The sequence below is a fragment of the Schistocerca americana genome, chromosome X (assembly GCF_021461395.2).
Source record: "Schistocerca americana isolate TAMUIC-IGC-003095 chromosome X, iqSchAmer2.1, whole genome shotgun sequence".
Classification (NCBI taxonomy): domain Eukaryota; kingdom Metazoa; phylum Arthropoda; class Insecta; order Orthoptera; family Acrididae; genus Schistocerca; species Schistocerca americana.
Window position 1 is genome coordinate 29142165 of NC_060130.1, and position 24703 is coordinate 29166867.

The following is a 24703-nucleotide window of genomic DNA, read 5'->3' on the forward strand; positions in this document are numbered from 1 at the left end:
AATGTTTGATACATTCCTGTGACACTAGTTATAGATTCCGATGCTTCACTTCACATTTACTGTATCCCTTGGACTTTCTTATTGAGGATGAAGCACAGAAATTGCATCGGAATTAAATTGAAAAGGCACAATGCCGACTTAAGTACAAGAAGACTGACTCTTCCTACTGTCTATGTTTTGAAACATTCCTTTGACACTAGTATAGATTCCGATGCTTCACTACCGGTTTACTGTACAACTCCGACCTTCTTATTGACGATGAAACACAGAAATTGCATTGGGATTAAATAAAAAGGAACAATGCCGACTTAAGGACAAGAAGACGGGCTCTTCTTACCGTCTATGTTTTGAACCATTCCTGTGAGACCAGTTTTAGAATACGATGCTTCACTTCGGGTTTACTGTATCCCTTGGACCTTCTTATTAATGATGAAACACAGAAATTGCATCGGAATTAAATACTAAATGCACAATTCCGTCATAAGTACACGAAGACTGACTCTTCTTACTGTCTGTTATGAAACTACCCTGTGAGACTAGTTTTAGATTTCAGTGCTTCACCTCAGCTTTACTGTATCCCTTGGACCTTCTTATTGACGATGAAACAAAAAAATTGCATCGGAATTAAATACAAAAGGCACAATGCCGACATAGTACAAGAAGACTGACTCTTCCTACTGTCTATGTTTTGAACCATTCCTTTGACACTAGTTATAGTTTCCGATGCTTCACTACAGGTTTACTGTATAACTCCGACATTCTTATTGACGATGAAACACAGAAATTGCATCGGAATTAAATACAAAAGGCACAATGCCGACTTAAGTACAAGAAGACTGACTCTTCTTACTGACTATGTTTGGAACCATTCCTGTGTCACTAGTTATAGATTCCGATGCTTCACTCCCGGTGTACTGTATCCCTTGGACGTTCTTATTGATGATGAAACACAGAAATTGCATCGGAATTAAATAGAAAAGGCACAATGCCGACTTAAGTACAAGAAGCCTGACTCTTCTTACTGACTATGTTTTGAAAAGATACTGTGACACTAGTTATGGATTCCGATGATTCACTTCAGGTTTACTGTATCCCTTGGACTTTCTTATTGACGATGAAGCACAGAAATTACATCAGAATTAAATAGAAAAGGCACGATGCCGACTAAAGTACAAGATGACTGACTCTTCCTACTGTCTATGTTTTGAACCATTCCTGTGACACTAGTTATAGATTCCGATGCTTCACTTCAGGTTTAATGTATCCCTTGGACATTCTTGTTGACGACGGAACACAGAAATTGCATCGGAATTAAATACAAAGGGCACAATGCCGACTTAAGTACATGAAGACTGATTCTTCTTACCGACTATGTTTTGATTAATTCCTGTGACACTAGTTATAGATTCCGATGCTTCACTCCAGGTTTACTGTATCCCTATGACCTTCTTATTGACGATGAAACATAGAAATTGCATCGCAATTGAATACAAAAGGCACAATGCCGACTTAAGTACAAGAAGACTTACTCTTCTTACTGACTATGTTTTGAACCATTCCTGTGTCACTAGTTATAGATTCCGATGCTTCACTCCCGGTTTACTGTATCCCTTGGACCTTCTTATTGACTATGAAACACAGAAATTGCATCCGAATTAAATACAAAAGGCACAATGCCGACTTAAGTACAAGAAGACTGACTCTTCTTACTGACTATGTTTTGAACCACTCCTGTGACAGTAGTTATAGAGTCCGATGCTTCACTCCAGGTTTACCGTATCCCTTGGACCTCGTTATTGCCGATGAAACACAGAAATTGCATCGGAATTAAATACAAAAGGCACAATGCATACTTAAGTACAAGAAGACTGACTCTTCTTACTGTCTATGCTTGAACCATTCCCGTGACACTAGTTATAGATTCCGATGCTTCGCTCTAGGTTTACTGTATCCCTCTGACCTTCTTATTGACGATGAAATACAGAAATTGCATCGGAATTAAATAGAAAAGGCACAATGCCGGCGTAAGTACAAGAAGACTGACTCTTCTTACTGACTATGTTTGAAACATTCCTGTGACACTAGTTATAGATTCCGATGCTTCACTTCAGATTTACTGTATCCCTTGGACTTTCTTGTTGAGGATGAAGCACAGAAATTGCATCGGAATTAAATAGAAAAGGCACAATGCCGACTTAAGTACAAGAAGACTGACTCTTCCTACTGTCTATGTTTTGAAACATTCCTTTGACACTAGTATAGATTCCGATGCTTCACTACAGTTTTACTGTATAACTCCGACCTTCTTATTGACGATGAAACACAGAAATTGCATTGGGATTAAATAAAAAGGAACAATGCCGACTTAAGGACAAGAAGACGGGCTCTTCTTACCGTCTATGTTTTGAACCATTCCTGTGAGACCAGTTTTAGAATACGATGCTTCACTGCAGGTTTACTGTATCCCTTGGACCTTCTTATTAATGATGAAACACAGAAAATGCATCGGAATTAAATACTAAATGCACAATTCCGTCATAAGTACACGAAGACTGACTCTTCTTACTGTCTGTTATGAAACTACCCTGTGAGACTAGTTTTAGATTTCAGTGCTTCACCTCAGGTTTACTGTATCCCTTGGACCTTCTTATTGACGATGAAACAAAAAAATTGCATCGGAATTAAATACAAAAGGCACAATGCCGACTTAGTACAAGAAGACTGACTCTTCCTACTCTCTATGTTTTGAACCATTCCTGTGACACTTGTTATAGATTCCGATGCTTCACTCCACTTTTACTGTATCCCTTGGAGCTTCTTATTGACGATGAAACACAGAAATTGCATCGGAATTATATAGAAAAAGCACAATCCCGACTTAAGTACAAGAAGACTGACTCTTCCTACTGTCCATGTTTTGAACCATTCCTGTGACACTAGTTAAAGATTCCGATGCTTCACTACAGGTTTACTGTATCCCTCTGACCTTCTTATTGACGATGAAACACTGAAATTGCATCGGAATTAAATGAAAAGGCATAATGACGACTTAAGTACAACAAGACTGACTTTTCCTACTGTCTATGTTTTGAACCATTCCTGTGACACTAGTTATAGATTCCGATGCTTCACTACAGGTTTACTATATCCCTTGGACCTTCTTATTGACGATGAAACACAGAAATTGCATCGGAATTAAATACAATAGGCACAATGCCGACTTAAGTACAAGAAGACTGACTCTTTTTACTGTCTATGATTTGAACCAGTCATGTGACACTAGTTATTGATTCCGATGCTTCACTTCAGGTTTACTGTATCCCTCTTACCTTCTTATTGACGATGAAACACTGAAATTGCATCGGAATTAAATACAAAAAGCACAATGCTGACTTAAGTACAGGAAGACTAACTCTTCCTACAGTCTAAGTTTTGAATCATTGCTATGACCCTAGTTATAGATTCCGATGCTTCACTTCAGGTTTACTGTATCCCTCTTACCTTTTTATTGACAATGAAACACAGATATAGCATCGGAATTAAATACAAAAAGTACAATGCCGACTTAAGAACAAGAAAACTGACTCTTCCTACTGTCTATGTTTTGACTCATTCCTGTGACGCTAGTTATAGATTCCGATGCTTCACTTCAGGTTTACTGTACCCCTTGGACCTTCATATTGACGATTAAAGACATAAATTGCATCGGAATTAAATACAAAAGGCACATTTCCGACTTGCGTACAAGAAGACTGACTCTTCTTGCTGACTATGTTTGAACTATTCCTGTGACAGTAGTTATAGATTACGATTCTTAACTTCAGGTTTACTGTATCCCTCTGACCTTCTTGTTGACGATGAAACTCAGAAATTGCACCGGAATTAAATACAAAAGGCACAATGCCGACTTAAGTACAAGAATACTGACTCTTCTTACTGTCTATATTTTGAACCATCCCTGTGACACTAGTTATAGATTCCGATGCTTCACTTCAGGTTTACTGTATCCCTTGGACCTTCTTATTGACGATTAAACACATAAATTGCATCGGAATTAAATACAAAAGGCACAATTCCGAATTGAGTACAAGAAGACTGACTCTTCTTACTGACTATGTTTGAACTATTCCTGTGACAGTAGTTATAGATTCCGATGCTTCGCTCCAGGTTTTTCTGTATCCCTTGGACGTCCTTATTGACGACGAAACACAGAAATTGCATCGGAATTAAATACAAAATGCACAATGCCGACTTAAGTACAAGAAGACTGACTCTTCTTACTGTCTATGCATTGAACCGTTCCTGTGACACTAGTTATAGATTCCGATGCTTCAAACTAGGTTTACTGTATCCCTTGGACCTTCTTATTGACGATGAAACACAGAAATTGCTTTGGAATTAAATACAAAAGGCACAATGCTGACTTAATTACAAGAAGACTGACTCTTCTTACTGTCTATGTTTGAACCATTCCTGTGACACTAGTTATAGATTCCGATGCTTCACTTCAGGTTTACTGCATCCCTCAGACCTTCTTATTGACGATGAAACACAGAAATTGCATCGGAATTAAATACAAATGGCACAATGCCGACATAAGTACAAGAAGACTGACTCTTCCTACTGTCTATGTTTTGAACCATTCCTGTGACATTAGTTATAGATTCCGATGCTTCACTCCAGGTTTACTGTATCCTTTGGACCTTCATATTGACGATGAAACACAGAACGTGCATCGTAATTAAATAGAAAAGGCACAATGCCGACTTAAGTACAAGAAGACTGACTCTTCCTACTGTCTATGTTTTGAACCATTCCTGTGACACTAGTTATAGATTCCCATGGTTCACTTCAATTTGAATGTATCCCTTGGACCTTCTTGTTGACGATGAAACACAGAAATTGCATCGGAATTAAATACAAAAGGCACAATGCCGACTTAAGTACAAGAAGACTGATTCTTCATACCGACTATGATTTGATTCATTCCTGTGACACTAGTTATAGATTCCGATGCTTCATTCCAGGTTTACTGTATCCCTTTGACCTTCTTATTGACGATGAAACATAGAAATTACATCGGAATTAAATACAAAAGGCACAATGCCGACTTAAGTACAAGAAGACTGACTCTTCTTACTGACTATGTTTTGAAACATTCCTGTGACACTAGTTACAGATTCCGATGCTTCACTTCAGATTTACTGTATCCCTTGGACCTGCTTATTGACGATGAAACACAGAAATTGCATCGGAATTAAATACAAATGGCACAATGCATACTTAAGTACAAGAAGACTGACTCTTCTTACTGACTATGTTTTGAAACATTCCTGTGTCACTAGTTATAGATTCCGATGCTTCACTCCCTTTTTACTGTATCCCTTGGACCTTCTTATTGACGATGAAACACAGAAATTGCATCGGAATTAAATACAAAAGGCACAATTCCGACTTAAGTACAAGAAGACTGACTGTTTTTACTGACTATGTTTTGAACCACTGCTGTGACACTAGTTACAGATTCCGATGCTTCACTTCAGATTTACTGTATCCCTTGGACTTTCTTATTGACGATGAGGCACAGAAATTGCATGAGAATTAAATAGAAAAGGCACGATGCCGACTAAAGTACAAGAAGACTGACTCTTCCTACTGTCTATGTTTTGAACCATTCCTGTGACACTAGTTATAGATTCCGATGCTTCACTTCAGGTTTACCGTATCCCTTGGACCTCCTTATTGACGATGAAACACAGAAATTGCATCGGAATTAAATACAAATGGCACAATGCATACTTAAGTACAAGAAGACTGACTCTTCTTACTGTCAATGCTTTGAACCATTCCCGTGACACTAGTCATAGATTCCGATGCTTCGCTCTAGGTTTACTGTATCCCTCTGACCTTCTTATTGACGATGAAATACAGAAATTGCATCGGAATTAAATAGAAAGGGCACAATGCCGACTTATGTACAAGAAGACTGACTATTCTTACTGACTATGCTTTGAAACATTCCTGTGACACTAGTTACAGATTCCGATGCTTCACTTCAGATTTACTGTATCCCTTGGACTTTCTTATTGACGATGAGGCACAGAAATTGCATGAGAATTAAATAGAAAAGGCACAATGCCGACTTAAGTACAAGAAGACTGACTCTTCCTACTGTCTATGTTTTGAACCATTCCTTTGACACTAGTTATAGTTTCCGATGCTTCACTACAGGTTTACTGTATAACTCCGACATTCTTATTGACGATGAAACACAGAAATTGCATCGGAATTAAATACAAAAGGCACAATGCCGACTTAAGTACAAGAAGACTGACACTTCTTACCGACTATGTTTGGAACCATTCCTGTGTCACTAGTTATAGATTCCGATGCTTAACTCCCGGTGTACTGTATCCCTTGGACGTTCTTATTGATGATGAAACACAGAAATTGCATCGGAATTAAATAGAAAAGGCACAATGCCGACTTAAGTACAAGAAGACTGACTCTTCTTACTGACTATGTTTTGAAAAGATACTGTGACACTAGTTATGGATTCCGATGATTCACTTCAGGTTTACTGTATCCCTTGGACTTTCTTATTGACGATGAAGCACAGAAATTACATCAGAATTAAATAGAAAAGGCACGATGCCGACTAAAGTACAAGAAGACTGACTCTTCCTACTGTCTATGTTTTGAACCATTCCTGTGACACTAGTTATAGATTCCGATGCTTCACTTCAGGTTTAATGTATCCCTTGGACATTCTTGTTGACGATGGAACACAGAAGTTGCATCGGAATTAAATACAAAGGGCACAATGCCGACTTAAGTACATGAAGACTGATTCTTCTTACCGACTATGTTATGATTAATTCCTGTGACACTAGTTATAGATTCCGATGCTTCACTCCAGGTTTACTGTATCCCTTTGACCTTCTTATTGACGATGAAACATAGAAATTGCATCGGAATTGAATACAAAAGGCACAATGCCGACTTAAGTACAAGAAGACTTACTCTTCTTACTGACTATGTTTTGAATCATTCCTGTGTCACTAGTTATAGATTCCGATGCTTCACTCCCGGTTTACTGTATCCCTTGGACCTTCTTATTGACTATGAAACACAGAAATTGCATCCGAATTAAATACAAAAGGCACAATGCCGACTTAAGTACAAGAAGACTGACTCTTCTTACTGACTATGTTTTGAACCACTCCTGTGACACTAGTTATAGATTCCGATGCTTCACTCCAGGTTTACCGTATCCCTTGGACCTCGTTATTGACGATGAAACACAGAAATTGCATCGGAATTAAATACAAAAGGCACAATGCATACTTAAGTACAAGAAGACTGACTCTTCTTACTGTCTATGCTTGAACCATTCCCGTGACACTAGTTATAGATTCCGATGCTTCGCTCTAGGTTTACTGTATCCCTCTGACCTTCTTATTGACGATGAAATACAGAAATTGCATCGGAATTAAATAGAAAAGGCACAATGCCGACGTAAGTACAAGAAGACTGACTCTTCTTACTGACTATGTTTGAAACATTCCTGTGACGCTAGTTATAGATTCCGATGCTTCACTTCAGATTTACTGTATCCCTTGGACTTTCTTATTGAGGATGAAGCACAGAAATTGCATCGGAATTAAATAGAAAAGGCACAATGCCGACTTAAGTACAAGAAGACTGACTCTTCCTACTGTCTATGTTTTGAAACATTCCTTTGACACTAGTTATAGATTCCGATGCTTCACTTCAGGTTTACTGTATCTCTTGTACCTTCTTATTGACGATGAAACACAGACATTGCATTGGGATTAAATAAAAAGGAACAATGCCGACTTAAGGACAAGAAGACGGGCTCTTCTTACCGTCTATGTTTTGAACCATTCCTGTGAGACCAGTTTTAGAATACGATGCTTCACTTCAGGTTTACTGTATCCCTTGGACCTTCTTATTAATGATGAAACACAGAAATTGCTTCGGAATTAAATACTAAATGCACAATTCCGTCATAAGTACACGAAGACTGACTCTTCTTACTGTCTGTTATGAAACTACCCTGTGAGACTAGTTTTAGATTTCAGTGCTTCACCTCAGGTTTACTGTATCCCTTGGACCTTCTTATTGACGATGAAACAAAAAAATTGCATCGGAATTAAATACAAAAGGCACAATGCCGACTTAGTACAAGAAGACTGACTCTTCCTACTCTCTATGTTTTGAACCATTCCTGTGACACTTGTTATAGATTCCGATGCTTCACTCCAGGTTTACTGTATCCCTTGGACCTTCTTATTGACGATGAAACACAGAAATTGCATCGGAATTAAATAGAAAAAGCACAATCCCGACTTAAGTACAAGAAGACTGACTCTTTTTACTGTCTATGATTTGAACCAGTCATGTGACACTAGTTATAGATTCCGATGCTTCACTCCAGGTTTACTGTATCCCTTGGACCTTCGTATAGACGATGACACAGAAATTGCATCGGAAATAAATAGAAAAGGCACAATGCCGACTTAAGTACAGGAAGACTGACTCTTTTTACTGACTATGTTTTGAACCATTCCTGTGACACTAGTTATTGATTCCGATGCTTCACTTCAGGTTTACTGTATCCCTTGGACTTTCTTATTGACGATGAAACACAGAAATTGCATTGGAATTAAATAGAAAAGGCACAATCCCGACTTAAGTACAAGAAGACTGACTCTTCCTGCTGTCTATGATTTTAACCATTCCTGTGACACTAGTTATAGATTCCGATGCTTCACTTCAGGTTTACTGTATCCCTCTTACCTTCTTATTGACGATGAAACACTGAAATTGCATCGGAATTAAATACAAAAAGCACAATGCCGACTTAAGTACAGGAAGACTAACTCTTCCTACAGTCTAATTTTTGAATCATTCCTATGACACTAGTTATAGATTCCGATGCTTCACTCCAGGTTTACTGTATCCCTTGGACCTTCGTATAGACGATGAAACACAGAAATTGCATCGGAAATAAATAGAAAAGGCACAATGCCGACTTAAGTACAGGAAGACTGACTCTTTTTACTGACTATGTTTTGCACCATTCCTGTGACACTAGTTATAGATTCCGATGCTTCACTACAGGTTTACTGTATCCCTCTGACCTTCTTATTGACGATGAAACACTGAAATTGCATCGGAATTAAATGAAAAGGCATAATGACGACTTAAGTACAACAAGCCTGACTTTTCCTACTGTCTATGTTTTGAACCATTCCTGTGACACTAGTTATAGATTCCGATGCTTCAGTACAGGTTTACTATATCCCTTGGACCTTCTCATTGACGATGAAACACAGTAATTGCATCGGAATTAAATACATTAGGCACAATGCCGACTTAAGTACAAGAAGACTGACTCTTTTTACTGTCTATGATTTGAACCAGTCATGTGACACTAGTTATAGATTCCGATGCTTCACTCCAGGTTTACTGTATCCCTTGGTCCTTCGTATAGACGATGAAACACAGAAATTGCATCGGAAATAAATAGAAAAGGCACAATGCCGACTTAAGTACAGGAAGACTGACTCTTTTTACTGACTATGTTTTGAACCATTCCTGTGACACTAGTTATTGATTCCGATGCTTCACTTCAGGTTTACTGTATCCCTTGGACTTTCTTATTGACGATGAAACACAGAAATTGCATTGGAATTAAATAGAAAAGGCACAATCCCGACTTAAGTACAAGAAGACTGACTCTTCCTGCTGTCTATGATTTGAACCATTCCTGTGACACTAGTTATAGATTCCGATGCTTCACTTCAGGTTTACTGTATCCCTCTTACCTTCTTATTGACGATGAAACACTGAAATTGCATCGGAATTAAATACAAAAAGCACAATGCCGACTTAAGTACAGGAAGACTAACTCTTCCTACAGTCTAAGTATTAAATCATTCCTATGACACTAGTTATAGATTCCGATGCTTCACTTCAGGTTTACTGTATCCCTTGGACCTTCTTATTGACGATTAAAGACATAAATTGCATTGGAATTAAATACAAAAGGCACAATTCCGACTTGAGTACAAGAAGACTGACTCCTCTTACTGACTATGTTTGAACTATTCCTGTGACAGTAGTTATAGATTCCGATGCTTCACTCCAGGTTTTTCTGTATCCCTTGGACGTCCTTATTGACGACGAAACACAGAAATTGCATCGGAATTAAATACAAAATGCACAATGCCGACTTAAGTACAAGAAGACTGACTCTTCTTACTGTCTATGCATTGAACCATTCCTGTGACACTAGTTATAGATTCCGATGCTTCAAACTAGGTTTACTGTATCCCTTGGACCTTCATATTGACGATGAAACACAGAACGTGCATCGTAATTATATAGAAAAGGCACAATGCCGACTTAAGTACAAGAAGACTGACTCTTCCCACTGTCTATGTTTTGAACCATTCCTGTGACACTAGTTATAGATTCCCATGGTTCACTTCAATTTGAATGTATCCCTTGGACCTTCTTGTTGACGATGAAACACAGAAATTGCATCGGAATTAAATACAAAGGGCACAATGCCGACTTAAGTACAAGAAGACTGATTCTTCTTACCGACTATGATTTGATTCATTCCTGTGACACTAGTTATAGATTCCGATGCTTCATTCCAGGTTTACTGTATCCCTTTGACCTTCTTATTGACGATGAAACATAGAAATTACATCGGAATTAAATACAAAAGGCACAATGCCGACTTAAGTACAAGGAGACTGACTCTTCTTACTGACTATGTTTTGAAACATTCCTGTGACACTAGTTACAGATTCCGATGCTTCACTTCAGATTTACTGTATCCCTTGGACCTCCTTATTGACGATGAAACACAGAAATTGCATCGGAATTAAATACAAATGGCACAATGCATACTTAAGTACAAGAAGACTGACTCTTCTTACTGACTATTTTTTGAACCATTCCTGTGTCACTAGTTATAGATTCCGATGCTTCACTCCCGGTTTACTGTATCCCTTGGACCTTCTTATTGACGATGAAACACAGAAATTGCATCGGAATTAAATACAAAAGGCACAATTCCGACTTAAGTACAAGAAGACTGACTGTTTTTACTGACTATGTTTTGAACCACTCCTGTGACACTAGTTATAGATTCCGATGCTTCACTCCAGGTTTACCGTATCCCTTGGACCTCCTTATTGTCGATGAAACACAGAAATTGCATCGGAATTAAATACAAATGGCACAATGCATACTTAAGTACAAGAAGACTGACTCTTCTTACTGTCAATGCTTTGAACCATTCCCATGACACTAGTTATAGATTCCGATGCTTCGCTCTAGGTTTACTGTATCCCTCTGACCTTCTTATTGACGATGAAATACAGAAATTGCATCGGAATTAAATAGAAAAGGCACAATGCCGACTTAAGTACAAGCAGACTGACTCTTCTTACTGACTATGTTTTGAAACATTCCTGTGACACTAGTTACAGATTCCGATGCTTCACTTCAGATTTACTGTATCCCTTGGACCTCCTTATTGACGATGAAACACAGAAATTGCATCGGAATTAAATACAAAGGGCACAATGCCGACTTAAGTACATGAAGACTGATTCTTCTTACCGACTATGCTTTGATTAATTCCTGTGACACTAGTTATAGATTCCGATGCTTCACTCCAGGTTTACTGTATCCCTTTGACCTTCTTATTGACGATGAAACATAGAAATTGCATCGGAATTGAATACAAAAAGCACAATGCCGACTTATGTACAAGAAGACTTACTCTTCTTACTGACTATGTTTTGAACCATTCCTGTGTCACTAGTTATAGATTCCGATGCTTCACTCCCGGTTTAGTGTATCCCTTGGGCCTTCTTATTGACTATGAAACACAGAAATTGCATCCGAATTAAATACAAAAGGCACAATGCCGACTTAAGTACAAGAAGACTGACTCTTCTTACTGACTATGTTTTCAACCACTCCTGTGACACTAGTTATAGATTCCGATGCTTCACTCCAGGTTTACCGTATCCCTTGGACCTCGTTATTGACGATGAAACACAGAAATTGCATCGGAATTAAATACAAAAGGCACAATGCATACTTAAGTACAAGAAGACTGACTCTTCTTACTGTCTATGCTTGAACCATTCCCGTGACACTAGTTACAGATTCCGATGCTTCGCTCTAGGTTTACTGTATCCCTCTGACCTTCTTATTGACGATGAAATACAGAAATTGCATCGGAATTAAATAGAAAAGGCACAATGCCGACGTAAGTACAAGAAGACTGACTCTTCTTACTGACTATGTTTGAAACATTCCTGTGACACTAGTTATAGATTCCGATGCTTCACTTCAGATTTACTGTATCCCTTGGACTTTCTTATTGAGGATGAAGCACAGAAATTGCATCGGAATTAAATAGAAAAGGCACAATGCCGACTTAAGTACAAGAAGACTGACTCTTCCTACTGTCTATGTTTTGAAACATTCCTTTGACACTAGTATAGATTCCGATGCTTCACTACAGGTTTACTGTATAACTCCGACCTTCTTATTGACGATGAAACACAGAAATTGCATTGGGATTAAATAAAAAGGAACAATGCCGACTTAAGGACAAGAAGACGGGCTCTTCTTACCGTCTATGTTTTGAACCATTCCTGTGAGACCAGTTTTAGAATACGATGCTTCACTTCAGGTTTACTGTATCCCTTGGACCTTCTTATTAATGATGAAACACAGAAATTGCATCGGAATTAAATACTAAATGCACAATTCCGTCATAAGTACACGAAGACTGACTCTTCTTACTGTCTGTTATGAAACTACCCTGTGAGACTAGTTTTAGATTTCAGTGCTTCACCTCAGGTTTACTGTATCCCTTGGAGCTTCTTATTGACGATTAAACAAAAAAATTGCATCGGAATTAAATACAAAAGGCACAATGCCGACTTAGTACAAGAAGACTGACTCTTCCTACTCTCTATGTTTTGAACCATTCCTGTGACACTTGTTATAGATTCCGATGCTTCACTCCAGGTTTACTGTATCCCTTGGACCTTCTTATTGACGATGAAACACAGAAATTGCATCGGAATTAAATAGAAAAAGCACAATCCCGACTTAAGTACAAGAAGACTGACTCTTCCTACTGCCTATGTTTTGAACCATTCCTGTGACACTAGTTATAGATTCCGATGCTTCACTACAGGTTTACTGTATCCCTCTGACCTTCTTATTGACGATGAAACACTGAAATTGCATCGGAATTAAATGAAAAGGCATAATGACGACTTAAGTACAACAAGACTGACTCTTCCTACTGTCTATGTTTTGAACCATTCCTGTGACACTAGTTATAGATTCCGATGCTTCACTACAGGTTTCCTATATCCCTTGGACCTTCTTATTGACGATGAAACACAGAAATTGCATCGGAATTAAATACAATAGGCACAATGCCGACTTAAGTACAAGAAGACTGACTCTTTTTACTGTCTATGATTTGAACAAGTCATGTGACACTAGTTATAGATTCCGATGCTTCACTCCAGGTTTACTGTATCCCTTGGACCTTCGTATAGACGATGAAACACAGAAATTGCATCGGAATTAAATAGAAAAGGCACAATGCCGACTTAAGTACAGGAAGACTGACTCTTTTTACTGACTATGTTTTGAACCATTCCTGTGACACTAGTTATTGATTCCGATGCTTCACTTCAGGTTTACTGTATCCCTCTTACCTTCTTATTGACGATGAAACACTGAAATTGCATCGGAATTAAATACAAAAAGCACAATGCCGACTTAAGTACAGGAAGACTAACTCTTCCTACAGTCTAAGTTTTGAATCATTCCTATGACACTAGTTATAGATTCCGATGCTTCACTTCAGGTTTACTGTATCCCTCTTACCTTTTTATTGACAATCAAACACAGATATTGCATCGGAATTAAATACAAAATGTACAATGCCGACTTAAGAACAAGAAAACTGACTCATCCTACTGTCTATGTTTTGACCCATTCCTGTGACGCTAATTATAGATTCCGATGCTTCACTTCAGGTTTACTGTATCCCTTGGACCTTCATATTGACGATTAAAGACATAAATTGCATCGGAATTAAATACAAAAGGCACATTTCCGACTTGCGTACAAGAAGACTGACTCTTCTTGCTGACTATGTTTGAACTATTCCTGTGACAGTAGTTATAGATTACGATTCTTAACTTCAGGTTTACTGTATCCCTCTGACCTTCTTGTTGACGATGAAACTCAGAAATTGCACCGGAATTAAATACAAAAGGCACAATGCCGACTTAAGTACAAGAATACTGACTCTTCTTACTGTCTATGTTTGAACCATCCCTGTGACACTAGTTACAGATTCCGATGCTTCACTTCAGGTTTACCGTATCCCTTGGACCCCCTTATTGACGATGAAACAAAGAAATTGCATCGGAATTAAATACAAAAGGCACAATGCATACTTAAGTACAAGAAGACTGACTCTTCTCGCTGTCTATGCTTTGAACCATTCCCGTGACACTAGTTATAGATTCCGATGCTTCACTTCAGGTTTACTGTATCCCTTGGACCTTCTTATTGACGATGAAACACAGATATTGCATCGGAATTAAATACTAAATGCACAATTCCGTCATAAGTACACGAAGACTGACTCTTCTCACTGTCTGTTATGAAACTACCCTGTGAGACTAGTTTTAGATTCCAGTGCTTCACCTCAGGTTTACTGTATCCCTTGGACCTTCTTATTGACGATGAAACAAAGAAATTGCATCGGAATTAAATGCAAAAGGCACAATGCCGACTTAAGTACAAGAAGACTGACTCTTCCTACTCTCTATGCTCTGAACCATTCCTGTGACTTGTTATAGATTCCGATGCTTCACTCCAGGTTTACTGTATCCCTTGGACCTTATTATTGACGATGAAACACACAAATTGCATCGGAATTAAATAGAAAATGCACAATCCCGACTTATGTACATGAAGACTGACTCTTCCTGCTGTCTATGATTTGAACCATTCCTGTGACACTAGTTATAGATTCCGATGCTTCACTCCAGGTTTACTGTATCCCTTTGACCTTCTTATTGACGATGAAACACAGAAATTGAATCGGAATTGAATACAAAAGGCACAATGCCGACTTAAGTACAAGAAGACTTACTCTTCTTACTGACTATGTTTTGAACCATTCCTGTGTCACTAGTTATAGATTCCGATGCTTCTCTCCCGGTTTGCTGTATCCCTTGGACCTTCTTATTGATGATGAAACACAGAAATTGCATCGGAATTAAATACAAAAGGCACAATGCCGACTTAAGTACAAGAAGACTGACTCTTCTTACTGACTATGTTTTGAACCACTCCTGTGACACTAGTTATAGATTCCGATGCTTCACTCCAGGTTTACCGTATCCCTTGGCCCTCGTTATTGACGATGAAACACAGAAATTGCATCGGAATTAAATACAAAAGGCACAATGCATACTTAAGTACAAGAAGACTGACTCTTCTTACTGTCTATGCATGAACCATTCCCGTGACACTAGTTATAGATTCCGATGCTTCGCTCTAGGTTTACTGTATAACTCTGACCTTCTTAATGACGATGAAATACAGAAATTGCATCGGAATTAAATAGAAAAGGCACAATGCCGACTTAAGTACAAGAAGACTGACTCTTCTTACTGACTATGTTTTGAAACATTCCTGTGACACTAGTTATAGATTCCGATGCTTCACTTCAGATTTACTGTATCCCTTGGACTTTCTTATTGACGATGAAGCACAGAAATTGCATCGGAATTAAACAGAAAAGGCACAATGCCGACTTAAGTACAAGAAGACTGACTCTTCCTACTGTCTATGTTTGAACCATTCCTTTGACACTAGTTATGGATTCCGATGCTTCACTACAGGGTTACTGTATAACTCCGACCTTCTTATTGACGATGAAACACAGAAATTGCATTGGGATTAAATAAAAAGGAACAATGCCGACTTAAGGACAAGAAGACGGGCTCTTCTTACCGTCTATGGTTTGAACCATTCCTGTGAGACCAGTTTTAGAATACGATGCTTCACTACAGGTTTACTGTATCTTTTGGACCTTCTTATTAATGATGAAACACAGAAATTGCATCGGAATTAAATACTAAATGCACAATTCCGTCGTAAGTACACGAAGACTGACTCTTCTTACTGTCTGTTATGAAACTACCCTGTGAGACTAGTTTTAGATTTCAGTGCTTCACCTCAGGTTTACTGTATCCCTTGGACCTTCTTATTGACGATGAAACAAAATAATTGCATCGGAATTAAATACAAAATGCACAATGCCGACTTAGTACAAGAAGACTGACTCTTCCTACTCTCTATGTTTTGAACCATTCCTGTGACACTTGTTATAGATTCCGATGCTTCACTCCAGTTTTACTGTATCCCTTGGACCTTCTTATTGACGATGAAACACAGAAATTGCATCGGAATTAAATAGAAAAAGCACAATCCCGACTTAAGTACAAGAAGACTGATTCTTCCTACTGCCTATGTTTTGAACCATTCCTGTGACACTAGTTATAGATTCCGATGCTTCACTACAGGTTTACTGTATCCCTCTGACCTTCTTATTGACGATGAAACACTGAAATTGCATCGGAATTAAATGAAAAGGCATAATGACGACTTATGTACAACAAGACTGACTTTTCTAACTGTCTATGTTTTGAACCATTCCTGTGACACTAGTTATAGATTCCGATGCTTCACCACAGGTTTACTATATCCCTTGGACCTTCTTATTGACGATGAAACACAGAAATTGCATCGGAATTAAATACAATAGGCACAATGCCGACTTAAGTACAAAAAGACTGACTCTTTTTACTGTCTATGATTTGAACCAGTCATGTGACACTAGTTATAGATTCCGATGCTTCACTCCAGGTTTACTGTATCCCTTGGACCTTCGTATAGACGATGAAACACAGAAATTGCATCGGAATTAAATAGAAAAGGCACAATGCCGACTTAAGTACAGGAAGACTGACTCTTTTTACTGACTATGTTTTGAACCATTCCTGTGACACTAGTTATTGATTCCGATGCTTCACTTCAGGTTTACTGTATCCCTTGGACTTTCTTATTGACGATGAAACACAGAAATTGCATTGGAGTTAAATAGAAAAGGCACAATCCCGACTTAAGTACAAGAAGACTGACTCATCCTGCTGTCTATGATTTGAACCATTCCTGTGACACTAGTTATAGATTCCGATGCTTCACTTCAGGTTTACTGTATCACTCTTACCTTCTTATTGACGATGAAACACTGAAATTGCATCGGAATTAAATACAAAAAGCACAATGCCGACTTAAGTACAGGAAGACTAACTCTTCCTACTGTCTAAGTTTTGAATCATTCCTGTGACACCAGATATAGATTCCGATGCTTCACTTCAGGTTTACTGTATCCCTCTTACCTTTTTATTGACAATGAAGCACAGATATTGCGTCGGAATTAAATACAAAAAGTTCAATGCCGACTTAAGAACAAGAAAACTGACTCTTCCTACCGTCTATGTTTTGACCCATTCCTGTGACGCTAGTTATAGATTCCGATGCTTCACTTCAGGTTTACTGTATCCCTTGGACCTGCATATTGACGATTAAAGACATAAATTGCATCGGAATTAAATCCAAAGGCACATTTCCGACTTGCGTACAAGAAGACTGACTCTTCTTGCTGACTATGTATGAATTATTCCTGTGACAGTAGTTATAGATTACGATTCTTAACTTCAGGTTTACTGTATCCCTCTGACCTTCTTATTGACGATGAAACTCAGAAATTGCACCGGAATTAAATACAAAAGGCACAATGCCGACTTAAGTACAAGAATACTGACTCTTCTTACTGTCTATATTTTGAACCATCCCTGTAACACTAGTTATAGATTCCGATGCTTCACTTCAGGTTTACTGTATCCCTTGGACCTTCTTATTGACGATTAAAGACATAAATTGCATCGGAATTAAATACAAAAGGCACAATTCTGACTTGAGTACAAGAAGACTGACTCTTCTTACTGACTATGTTTGAACTATTCCTGTGACAGTAGTTATAGATTCCGATGCTTCACCCCAGGTTTTTCTGTATCCCTTGGACATCCTTATTGACGACGAAACACAGAAATTGCATCGGAATTAAATACAAAAGGCACAATGCCGACTTAAGTGCAAGAAGACTGACTCTTCTTACTGTCTATGCATTGAACCATTCCTGTGACACTAGTTATAGATTCCGATGCTTCAAGCCAGGTTTACTGTATCCCTTGGACCTTCTTATTGACGATGAAACACAGTAATTGCTTTGGAATTAAATACAAATGGCACAATGCCGACTTAAGTACAAGAAGACTGACTCTTCTTACTGTCTATGTTTGAACCATTCCTATGACACTAGTTATAGATTCCGATGCTTCATTTCAGGTTTACTGTATCCCTCAGACCTTCTTATTGACGATGAAACACAGAAATTGCATCGGAATGAAATACAAAAGGCACAATGCCGACTTAAGTACAAGAAGACTGACTCTTCCTACTGTCTATGTTTTGAACCATTCCTGTGACATTAGTTATAGATTCCGATGCTTCACTCCAGGTTTACTGTATCCCTTGGACCTTCATATTGACGATGAAACACAGAACGTGCATCGTAATTAAATAGAAAAGGCACAATGCCGACTTAAGTACAAGAAGACTGACTCTTCCTACTGTCTATATTTTGAACCATTCCAGTGACACTAGTTATAGATTCCCATGCTTCACTTCAATTTGAATGTATCCCTTGGAACTTCTTGTTGACGATGAAACACAGAAATTGCATCGGAATTAAATACAAAAGGCACAATGACGACCTAAGTACAAGAACACTGACTCTTCTTACCGACTATGATTTGATTCATTCCTGTGACACTAGTTATAGATTCCGATGCTTCACTCCAGGTTTACCGTATCCCTTGGACCTCGTTATTGACGATGAAACACAGAAATTGCATCGGAATTAAATACAAAAGGCACAATGCATACTTAAGTACAAGAAGACTGACTCTTCTTACTGTCTATGCTTGAACCATTACCGTGACACTAGTTATAGATTCCGATGCTTCGCTCTAGGTTTACTGTATCCCTCTGACCTTCTTATTGACGATGAAATACAGAAATTGCATCGGAATTAAATAGAAAAGGCACAATGCCGACGTAAGTACAAGAAGACTGACTCTTCTTACCGTCTATGTTTTGAACCATTCCTGTGAGACCAGTTTTAGAATACGATGCTTCACTTCAGGTTTACTGTATCCCTTGGACCTTCTTATTAATGATGAAACACAGAAATTGCATCGGAATTAAATACTAAATGCACAATTCCGTCATAAGTACACGAAGACTGACACTTCTTACTGTCTGTTATGAAACTACCCTGTGAGACTAGTTTTAGATTTCAGTGCTTCACCTCAGGTTTACTGTATCCCTTGGACCTTCTTATTGACGATGAAACAAAAAAATTGCATCGGAATTAAATACAAAAGGCACAATGCCGACTTAGTACAAGAAGACTGACTCTTCCTACTCTCTATGTTTTGAACCATTCCTGTGACACTTGTTATAGATTCCGATGCTTCACTCCAGGTTTACTGTATCCCTTGGACCTTCTTATTGACGATGAAACACAGAAATTGCATCGGAATTAAATAGAAAAAGCACAATCCCGACTTAAGTACAAGAAGACTGACTCTTTTTACTGTCTATGATTTGAACCAGTCATGTGACACTAGTTATAGATTCCGATGCTTCACTCCAGGTTTACTGTATCCCTTGGACCTTCGTATAGACGATGACACAGAAATTGCATCGGAAATAAATAGAAAAGGCACAATGCCGACTTAAGTACAGGAGGACTGACTCTTTTTACTGACTATGTTTTGAACCATTCCTGTGACACTAGTTATTGATTCCGATGCTTCACTTCAGGTTTACTGTATCCCTTGGACTTTCTTATTGACGATGAAACACAGAAATTGCATTGGAATTAAATAGAAAAGGCACAATCCCGACTTAAGTACAAGAAGACTGACTCTTCCTGCTGTCTATGATTTTAACCATTCCTGTGACACTAGTTATAGATTCCGATGCTTCACTTCAGGTTTACTGTATCCCTCTTACCTTCTTATTGACGATGAAACACTGAAATTGCATCGGAATTAAATACAAAAAGCACAATGCCGACTTAAGTACAGGAAGACTAACTCTTCCTACAGTCTAATTTTTGAATCATTCCTATGACACTAGTTATAGATTCCGATGCTTCACTCCAGGTTTACTGTATCCCTTGGACCTTCGTATAGACGATGAAACACAGAAATTGCATCGGAAATAAATAGAAAAGGCACAATGCCGACTTAAGTACAGGAAGACTGACTCTTTTTACTGACTATGTTTTGCACCATTCCTGTGACACTAGTTATAGATTCCGATGCTTCACTACAGGTTTACTGTATCCCTCTGACCTTCTTATTGACGATGAAACACTGAAATTGCATCGGAATTAAATGAAAAGGCATAATGACGACTTAAGTACAACAAGCCTGACTTTTCCTACTGTCTATGTTTTGAACCATTCCTGTGACACTAGTTATAGATTCCGATGCTTCAGTACAGGTTTACTATATCCCTTGGACCTTCTCATTGACGATGAAACACAGTAATTGCATCGGAATTAAATACAATAGGCACAATGCCGACTTAAGTACAAGAAGACTGACTCTTTTTACTGTCTATGATTTGAACCAGTCATGTGACACTAGTTATAGATTCCGATGCTTCACTCCAGGTTTACTGTATCCCTTGGACCTTCGTATAGACGATGAAACACAGAAATTGCATCGGAAATAAATAGAAAAGGCACAATGCCGACTTAAGTACAGGAAGACTGACTCTTTTTACTGACTATGTTTTGAACCATTCCTGTGACACTAGTTATTGATTCCGATGCTTCACTTCAGGTTTACTGTATCCCTTGGACTTTCTTATTGACGATGAAACACAGAAATTGCATTGGAATTAAATAGAAAAGGCACAATCCCGACTTAAGTACAAGAAGACTGACTCTTCCTGCTGTCTATGATTTGAACCATTCCTGTGACACTAGTTATAGTTTCCGATGCTTCACTTCAGGTTTACTGTATCCCTCTTACCTTCTTATTGACGATGAAACACTGAAATTGCATCGGAATTAAATACAAAAAGCACAATGCCGACTTAAGTACAGGAAGACTAACTCTTCCTACAGTCTAAGTATTAAATCATTCCTATGACACTAGTTATAGATTCCGATGCTTCACTTCAGGTTTACTGTATCCCTTGGACCTTCTTATTGACGATTAAAGACATAAATTGCATTGGAATTAAATACAAAAGGCACAATTCCGACTTGAGTACAAGAAGACTGACTCCTCTTACTGACTATGTTTGAACTATTCCTGTGACAGTAGTTATAGATTCCGATGCTTCACTCCAGGTTTTTCTGTATCCCTTGGACGTCCTTATTGACGACGAAACACAGAAATTGCATCGGAATTAAATACAAAATGCACAATGCCGACTTAAGTACAAGAAGACTGACTCTTCTTACTGTCTATGCATTGAACCATTCCTGTGACACTAGTTATAGATTCCGATGCTTCAAACTAGGTTTACTGTATCCCTTGGACCTTCTTATTGACGATGAAACACAGAAATTGCTTTGGAATTAAATACAAAAGGCACAATGCTGACTTAAGTACAACAAGACTGACTCTTCTTACTGTCTATGTTTGAACCATTCCTGTGACACTAGTTATAGATTCCGATGCTTCACTTCAGGTTTACTGCATCCCTCAGACCTTCTTATTGACGATGAAACACAGAAATTGCTTTGGAATTAAATACAAAAGGCACAATGCCGACTTAAGTACAAGAAGACTGACTCTTCCTACTGTCTATGTTTTGAAGCATTCCTGTGACATTAGTTATAGATTCCGATGCTTCACTCCAGGTTTACTGTATCCTTTGGACCTTCATATTGACGATGAAACACAGAACGTGCATCGTAATTAAATAGAAAAGGCACAATGCCGACTTAAGTACAAGAAGACTGACTCTTCCCACTGTCTATGTTTTGAACCATTCCTGTGACACTAGTTATAGATTCCCATGGTTCACTTCAATTTGAATGTATCCCTTGGACCTTCTTGTTGACGATGAAACACAGAAATTGCATCGGAATTAAATACAAAGGGCACAATGCCGACTTAAGTACAAGAAGACTGATTCTTCTTACCGACTATGATTTGATTCATTCCTGTGACACTAGTTATAGATTCCGATGCTTCATTCCAGGTTTACTGTATCCCTTTGACCTTCTTATTGACGATGAAACATAGAAATTACATCGGAATTAAATACAAACGGCACAATGCCGACTTAAGTACAAGGAGACTGACTCTTCTTACTGACTATGTTTTGAAACATTCCTGTGACACTAGTTACAGATTCCGATGCTTCACTTCAGATTTACTGTATCCCTTGGACCTCCTTATTGACGATGAAACACAGAAATTGCATCGGAATTAAATACAAATGGCACAATGCATACTTAAGTACAAGAAGACTGACTCTTCTTACTGACTATTTTTTGAACCATTCCTGTGTCACTAGTTATAGATTCCGATGCTTCACTCCCGGTTTACTGTATCCCTTGGACCTTCTTATTGACGATGAAACACAGAAATTGCATCGGAATTAAATACAAAAGGCACAATTCCGACTTAAGTACAAGAAGACTGACTGTTTTTACTGACTATGTTTTGAACCACTCCTGTGACACTAGTTATAGATTCCGATGCTTCACTCCAGGTTTACCGTATCTTTTGGACCTCCTTATTGTCGATGAAACACAGAAATTGCATCGGAATTAAATACAAATGGCACAATGCATACTTAAGTACAAGAAGACTGACTCTTCTTACTGTCAATGCTTTGAACCATTCCCATGACACTAGTTATAGATTCCGATGCTTCGCTCTAGGTTTACTGTATCCCTCTGACCTTCTTATTGACGATGAAATACAGAAATTGCATCGGAATTAAATAGAAAAGGCACAATGCCGACTTAAGTACATGCAGACTGACTCTTCTTACTGACTATGTTTTGAAACATTCCTGTGACACTAGTTACAGATTCCGATGCTTCACTTCAGATTTAATGTATCCCTTGGACTTTCTTATTGACGATGAAGCACAGAAATTGCATCAGAATTAAATAGAAAAGGCACAATGCCGACTTAAGTACAAGAAGACTGACTCTTCCTACTGTCTATGTTTTGAACCATTCCTTTGACACTAGTTATAGTTTCCGATGCTTCACTACAGGTTTACTGTATAACTCCGACATTCTTATTGACGATGAAACTCAGAAATTGCATCGGAATTAAATACAAAAGGCACAATGCCGACTTAAGTACAAGAAGACTGACTCTTCTTACCGACTATGTTTGGAACCATTCCTGTGTCACTAGTTATAGATTCCGATGCTTCACTCCCGGTGTACTGTATCCCTTGGACGTTCTTATTGATGATGAAACACAGAAATTGCATCGGAATTAAATAGAAAAGGCACAATGCCGACTTAAGTACAAGAAGACTGACTCTTCTTACTGACTATGTTTTGAAAAGATACTGTGACACTAGTTATGGATTCCGATGATTCACTTCAGGTTTACTGTATCCTTTGGACTTTCTTATTGACGATGAAGCACAGAAATTACATCAGAATTAAATAGAAAAGGCACGATGCCGACTAAAGTACAAGAAGACTGACTCTTCCTACTGTCTATGTTTTGAACCAGTCCTGTGACACTAGTTATAGATTCCGATGCTTCACTTCAGGTTTAATGTATCCCTTGGACATTCTTGTTTACGATGGAACACAGAAATTGCATCGGAAATCAATACAAAGGGCACAATGCCGACTTAAGTACATGAAGACTGATTCTTCTTACCGACTATGTTTTGATTAATTCCTGTGACACTAGTTATAGATTCCGATGCTTCACTCCAGGTTTACTGTATCCCTTTGACCTTCTTATTGACGATGAAACATAGAAATTGCATCGGAATTGAATACAAAAAGCACAATGCCGACTTAAGTACAAGAAGTCTTACTCTTCTTACTGACTATGTTTTGAACCATTCCTGTGTCACTAGTTATAGATTCCGATGCTTCACTCCCGGTTTAGTGTATCCCTTCGGCCTTCTTATTGACTATGAAACACAGAAATGGCATCCGAATTAAATACAAAAGGCACAATGCCGACTTAAGTACAAGAAGACTGACTCTTCTTACTGACTATGTTTTGAACCACTCCTGTGACACTAGTTATAGATTCCGATGCTTCACTCCAGGTCTACCGTATCCCTTGGACCTCGTTATTGACGATGAAACACAGAAATTGCATCGGAATTAAATACAAAAGGCACAATGCATACTTAAGTACAAGAAGACTGACTCTTC